Source organism: Cottoperca gobio, chromosome 19 (assembly GCF_900634415.1).
Source record: "Cottoperca gobio chromosome 19, fCotGob3.1, whole genome shotgun sequence".
Taxonomy (NCBI): domain Eukaryota; kingdom Metazoa; phylum Chordata; class Actinopteri; order Perciformes; family Bovichtidae; genus Cottoperca; species Cottoperca gobio.
In genome coordinates, this window is record NC_041373.1 from 10,823,609 (window position 1) to 10,831,481 (window position 7,873).

The following is a 7,873-nucleotide window of genomic DNA, read 5'->3' on the forward strand; positions in this document are numbered from 1 at the left end:
CTGCTTGATCGAACATCCCTAATGAAAAATAAACTTAATTTCATTCCCAGGTGTAATCATTGGGTTTCATTTTAAGCATCCTCTCATCTGATTTCTGCAGTACTGAACCGTATCTTGGGAGTTTTTGAGACGGAAAGGCTCTAATTATCAGAGCTCTGCCGGGGCTTTTACGGATCACTGGGCTATTCTGACAACAACACCATCCTTCCTTCTCTCTGGCCAACATGCAATTATAGGAAGACCTCAACCTCTTGTGTCCTCCTTCAAAGTGTATTGAAGAGAGGCTCAGACACCTGTCACAATGTTATTAATAGCATGCTTTTTGCGGCTCTATACCATAATCAGTGACTTTGAGTGTGAAACAGAAGAAATTATGTATATGTAATTATGTAATTATGTATATAAGTCATACAGACATCGTGGTGTAACATAAAAAAAGGTTTTAATGCATAATAAGTTTGAATGCCTCACACTCAAACTTTCTGTATTTCAGTGCTGTATGAACGGACAAACGGACACAATGAGAGAACTACTGGATGTTTGTAAAATGAGTGGAATCCTGTGGCTCTTACACTGCAGTAAAAAACACAACCAAGAGCAGTGTTGCCAACTTTTTATTTTTAAAGATTTTAATCTACAGTAAAGCCTGTTCGAAAAGTCACTAGATGTGCCTCTAATTACAATACTTTCTATGAAAGCTACAGAAAATCCAGACACTGGAATAATAAACTCAACACTTTTCTAAACTCAAACAATAGAAACAATATTACGTAAATGGTCATGTTAAATCATTAGAATAATAAAGGAAAAGGAGTTCCCAGGAAAAACAATTGGAATCAGGGACTCTATGCGGCAGCTGCAGAGTCTGAAGTCTACAACTTTCAAATGCTGCACCAATGTTGACTTGATTTCCAGGAGGGCTAGGAGAACTGAGCATTCAAAACAAAAACAGAGCCAGGTTGGCTCTGTTTAGAAAGCTGTAGTTCTAAAAGAGAAGAAACCGGCATTGATCAGCTACACACCTGTCAGCCTGGACTCCCAAATTGTACGTTCCCAAACAACAAAACTGTATGGTTAATTACGTTTTGAGGGAAATGTATTTTCTTTCTGTTTTGGTGTAAAACAAGCCATACATTTATTGAAAATGGTAAGTTTGACCATTAATCAGTGCTGATGTTCATTAATAATAAGAGCTTGTAAGACAAGTTGAGGTCCAAACTTCTCCCACATGGACAGCAGACAACCCCGGTGAGTTAAGGTGCGTGTGGATTGTGGTGGGATGGGAGGAGGGGGTTGTACAGTGTGCAGGGTGTGCAGTGTAGCCGCTGTAGCCTGCAGCTGTGATAACGTGCAGATGCGTGGGAAGACACAGGCACCAACTGACCTTGCCAGAAGTTGAAAGGCCAATGCTTCTTCAGAAGTCAGTCCAGCCTTTGAAGTGTTAAGAGTGCCGGCCTGGATATCACAGGAGGGAGTCGCCATGCAGCGTTGGTAAACCAGCTCTTAACCTCTCTCCCCTCTGCTGCTCCGGAGCCTCTGAAACAGATTAGACTCTCTGCTGGCTCGATGGACATCAAAGACGACAACCAGATCAGCAAATGGAGGGGTGGTGATTGAAGAGCTTTGTTATTTCTGGATTCATTTACCAAGATTATAAACATAACACTGCTAGATTTTAGACCTCAACACAAAGCACAACCATTTCAAGGCAGTGCATCCCAACAACACAACAAATGTCAATCTCATGGTGATGCTGGAGGCAAAGCCACTAGACTTTATTCTCCAGCTATCATGAACTGTACAAAATGTAATGGCAATCCATCAAATAGTTGTTGAGATATTTCAGTCTGGATCAATCCATCGGACCGGCAGGCTGACAGATATTGCCATGCTGCTAGCGTGGCTAAAAATAAGACCCAGGCTGTAATAAACCAGAATAATTACAGATGCTCTTATCCAGAGCAACTTTCATTGAACTAAGTACAGGGACAGTCTCCCTGGAGCAACTCAGGGTTAAGTACCTTGCTCAGGGGTACAATGGCGGCAGCCTGGTATTGAACTCCCTACCTTCTAGTCTTTTGTTCAGATGGTGTACCACTAGACCACTAGGCCATCACTACCTGTATATCTGTAAAGATGTCTTACCAAATTAAAGAGAGTCACTTTATTTTCTAACAAGTTCATTACATTGTTAACGGGTGAAATGACTACATTTCCAAATAAAAGTCGGTAAAGACGCGAATGCTAAATGTCTTATGATCAATATTTCCTTGCTCTGTGAATCTGTCAAGTGTTGGAGGAAACTCTAAACAAATCCGCATTAATGATGACGACAGAATGATTATCTGCTGTTACCGCCGGGCGGTGTGAATGGGGCACAGATCAGCAGCATGTGCACAGTATGAGTGAGTGAAACGGTCCTTTTTAACTGCAGCAGCAGCCCCAACACACTCCCATAGAACCTATTTACAGCATGGCTTGTCAAAAAAAACAAGACAGCAACAACAAACAAAAAAAGCACGGGTTTAACTAATAACATCATTATTAATTGATTATCAATTGATAATGTCCCTGATCCACTTAGGTATTCCAGTAAGAAATATCACTGAGCCAGTGCAACTCTGTAAACTGGAACACACTAGACACGTCTGCCTTCTCTCCAGTATAATGGAACTGCTAAAGAAGGCACTCGGCTTGTGGTGCTCAAAGTGCCATAAAAATACATTTTCAAAACACAACAGCAATGTCTCTTTCCAGAAATCAATAATCCACAGACCTTGTTAGGAGCAGTTTAATGTAAGAACTATTTATTTGATACCAAACTACACCCGCCAACTGTATCACTGCACAGAAGACGTGGATGAGAGGCTCATGCTCTCTATTTGGTGGGTGGAGTTCGGTAGAAAGAAAATAGTTCCCACATGAAACTTTTTAATTTGCGGTGTCTCTCTTCTGCTATGAATGCATTCTAATCATATAATCATATAACAGTAAATGCTATGAATTCTTTGGTGTAAATTCATCCGCCAAACTGTGCCCTCAAAAGAATAGTGGGCCCTAATACGTACCAAAAATGAACCCGTTTAATCTACATCTAGGTCTCATTAACATATGTTGTTTTAATAGCAGCCACAGCAAAAAAACAAAAACAAAGCCAATCAATTAAATCTCCTTGGTGGAAGTACAGTAATGACACTTCAGAGCAGCATCCACACATATGTCATTACTGCACAGTGTACACAGTCAAACAGAAAGCATATGGTGACACATGGGAGAGAAACACCAGTACAAGTGGGATAACGAGTGCCACATGCGTTTTGTTTATTGATATGCAAAGCATATAGTTATGCTGGATCCTATAATTTTCACAAATGTCCCTACATGTCATTCAGATGTGGAGGCAAAAGCAAAGGTGAGTTTTGTTGGAGTTTTTTTTGGAGTTTGGATGAAACAACATTTACAGTCTTCGTTGGAGTCTTTTCCTATTTCTTATTTTTGTGGTTTTTCAGCAGAAACAATCCAACAAACACAATTTATTCTCGTGTATCACTCGTCTTTTCATTCCCTCTTTTTTCCCAAGTACCTGTCAAAAGAGATGTTATTCTACGCTTTTTATACCAATGACTGGATAAATGTGTAATTTTAGGTTCACACATTTAGGAGGAAAATAAATCTTTACTCACCAAGGTACTAAATCGATTGAAAGCATATATAGCTTTGGACAGATGTTAAACAAATAATGGACGAGGGATTCACACTTTCAGACCTTCGAGGTTAACCTCTTTTAAATTCCTGAACCCGAGTTCATGATGTTGTGAAGAGAATAACAACAAACATTCCTGTATTTTACAGAGCATGGGAGTTTCCACTTTTCACTTGAGTTCTGGTTTGTTTCTCACTGGGGGGGGGGATCCAATGATTAAGCCGTTACGGTCAGTGCCACCCACCTGATAATCACTGGCTCCTAAGGTGTGAATCAGTGTTCAGAATCTCAGACGGGTCCAACTCAGCCAGCCTCTGATGCTGTTTCATTACCACCTGCGCTTTGGTGTGAACAGAAAAATCGCTTCCCTCTGGCTCAGACTGATTGCAGGTGGAAACAGTCCGAATGGCTGCAGATACAAAAGCTGAAAGTCATATCAATCTTGTCAAACCCTCCCGTTGTGTCTAAAAGACATGATTATGGCACTGATTTATCACTGGACCAATAGTTGCAATGCAGGCGAGCAGTTGAATTGTTAGTGAGTAAGATATCTTTTGCAGTCTTGTCTTTTTTTCTCTCTCAACACCAAAACTCCTGAACAGACTGAAACCAACAATGAATGTATCCCACTAACTAAGTGTTGTGTGCCTGATACAGTACATAAATAATGCATAATACATATAGTGCATAATAAATAATTCTGCGCCATACAGCTCCTCTGTTAAACTATTAAAATCACACTAAACAAAAAGCCACATCATTGTATTTGGGTGACTCATTTCTTCATTAAAGTGAACATAACCTGTACGGCTTATATTGAGAAAAACACTGATTTGCTAGTTTGAGGAATGGAGAGAAAAAAAGCAAACTAGCCATGCTCATTGTAGTTTAATTGCAAAGTTTGGATGCTGAATAATGTTTTACATAAGTAAAGCCACTTATTTTGTTTTCAATAACAACATGTTCAATGTTTTAGCTAATGACAAACTGTCTAAGCCTCATGGGAGGTGTAGTTGCTGAATGCTAATAAAACACTTGTGTTTTGATTAAAATGACAAGGTGTTTTAAGTTAACGAGCAGAAATGTCAGTGGTCTACCAGGCCTACTTTATAAATTATTATTATTATTCTTTTTGTTCTGGAACACGTTTCAGCTTTAAACCATCTGCTAAAAATTGTAATAATTAGCCTGGGGAACAGAGGTTGGAGCAGTGTTATGTGCGCTTGTTTTTGAGTTTGTATTCCTTCTATTTGTCAGACATAAAAGCTAAACACAGCTTTAACTACTGAGAGTCTGAGTGCAGGCTTTCCTGGAGAATTTGCACGACCACTTTGGTAAAGTCTACAGTTTAATTTAATCATCATGGTCCACATCTGAAACAGTCATCCTCCTCATTTTCACCAAAATTACAATCACCATCAAAACCAAATATCCTCATCTTATCATTAACAGATTGAAACAGCAGTGATCATCAACACCTGTCATCACATCACCACCGTCATCAGCTGTTGTCGCGCCAATGGTTTAATAAATTAGTAAGTACATAACAAAACACTTCAGGCAGTCAAGTCAGTCACCATAACAAAATGAGGTATATTACACTCAATTCATTGTCACCTATCAACAACAGTTCAAGCTAAATTTGCATGTGAAGCAGCACATTCTATAACACTCAAACAAATACAGTGTCGTCATAAATAACATGTACGAATATCAAAAAGACACAAAAATACTTTTCACGTTGTCATTTATCTAAATCTGTCAACATATGATATTGTTTAGCTTGTTTTTCACCAATAGCCATCGTGTATGAGAAAAATAACTACTCTACATCAGTGCAAAACATCAGCGAGAATTTGCCTCGAAAAGCAGAGTTAGGGTACAGAAATACAGATTCTAGAGAGTTATGGGTTAATGAACAGAAGTGAGTAAAGCAATGATTGACTCTAAACCATATTGTTCAAGGTACCCATATGCCATTTCGAATGGAAAAACTCTTTCATTATATTACAGAATTTAAGGCATCGATTGTCTTGGAGTGTCGAACTGTACTTCGCAATACATCATATATCCAAGACAAGCATTTCTCCTCTGTATTGTCTTAAGTGTACGGACGCCCTGAGAGGCAAGTGAGAAAATAAATCAGGTGATCTATTTTCTAAGTCTAATCTAAATAGTTTTCTCTGCTGTGCTTATGACTAAGAACAGGCAAAAAATAGGTTTTGACAGGATAATCTTTCTAAGTAACTTAATTATTATCTTTTAAAGTTCCTTAATTTTTTTTTGGGGGGGGGGACAACTTTTGCCACGAGAAAAAAAAGTTAGTCAGGATCATTTTTGTGTGTTTATTCTAAAACTGTGCTCTCTATAGACCAAAAGCATTCACAGTTTTCTACTGTATTGTGTGTTAGCAAGTTATGTAACAACAATGTTACATTAAACATTTATCACCTGTTTCACGGATGAAGCAAGGAGCCTAGAAATGTATCCTGGTAAAACCTTTTTTTCCATCATGTAGAAAACAATATAGATCAAACATGACAGAATGAACCATCAGGGCTTCCGTATCAATCCTTAAACTTATGAACACAAAATATCAAACATTTATCAATTAGTAATTACATGAACATGTTTTTGATTCCATCTTTGCTTATGTTTTTCAGAAAAATGAACTGCAGCTACTAATATTTGGCTCACTGGGCATCATTGATCATTTTGGCACCGAGTGTGATACATACAGTATCTCACTGCTGCACCGTCTAAACACATTGTGTATCCAAATCCATCAAAAACTTCAACTATTGCAACACATGTTAAACTGTATCTCTGTTTTCTGAATTAATGCGTTGAAGCACCTCTATCTACAATATGTCAACTCTATAACAAGTGGAGCCCAGTCAAAAGCCCTCTGATACAGAGCTGCCTGTATCCTGATACAGAACAAAAATATAATAGGTACAACATGTAGTAAGTCAGATAACACTTTGTCAGTCAAGAGGGCTCTTGAGCTTAGGTTTAGGTCTTCAAGAAAAAGCCTGTAAACTACTATACTGCACAAACAATGGGACCAAATAAATAAACTTTAAAATTTGACGTGAGAGTAAAAAGGTGATTTTCCATCCTTATAGATATCCAGAAAGCAGACACTATTTCTTTAGCTTTTGTTTTTCGTGGAAGGCTATCATTTGCTATTCAATATCACATGAAGTCATTAGTTTATAATCACTCTGCTAAGTATAGGAAAATAAAGACATCATATACATTTTTCTTTCCTGTCCATCCAGCCCAAATGTGTGAGAAAGCACAAAGCAGTCTCTCCGGGTTACTCCTCTCTGTGAGTACAAACCAAACCGGCCAAGTACAGTCAATCACGCTCCACTTGATTAAACAACCTGAGGGGCACATGTCAGTCATGACAGCAAAGGCAGCCGGTTTGAAGGCCTATTTTTCTCTTTAAAACTCTGCTTGGCCGGGTCAGTAAGTCCTACAAAATGGGTGTTGAAAGCACAAACGATGGCAATGTGTTTACACACATGAAACACAGAAAAACACATAACCTTGCTTTATCTTTCATTGGCCCTTACACTACAAGGCAATGTATTAGCTGAGCCGAACGGTGCAGTGGCACTTTCTGTTGTATGTTTTCATCTGCAATACAATTTGGGGACTGTTAGTTTTGGTTAGGCTAGTTTTCAGTGCTACATACAGTGGGAACGTATCAACTTGTCACTTGCAAACACTTTGCACAGACTAAAACGAACGTACAGCCATTTTTCTTTTTTTCTTAAGATAATATGAACATTACAAAAGCCCTGAGAGGCAAGTGAGAGAAAGGATTCTGGTGAACAGGTCAAGGATAATCTTTTTAAGGTCCTTATTTTTTTCTTTTTATCTGTGAAACAGGTGAAAAAGGTGCCGGTTTTCTGTATATGAAGAAAAATTAAGAATGCAAAACTTTTTTTTCTCAAGACATAAACACAGGAGAGAAAAAACTTTAGATCAGAGTTAGAAAATGGATAACCAGAAATGTTTTCCTCACTTGCCCCTCAGGGCTTCCGTAGAATATATATATATATATATATATATATATTATATATATATATATATATATATATATGACAGTCATGTAAAGAAAATTCAATGTATCTTATATAAGACTTAAAGCTACCC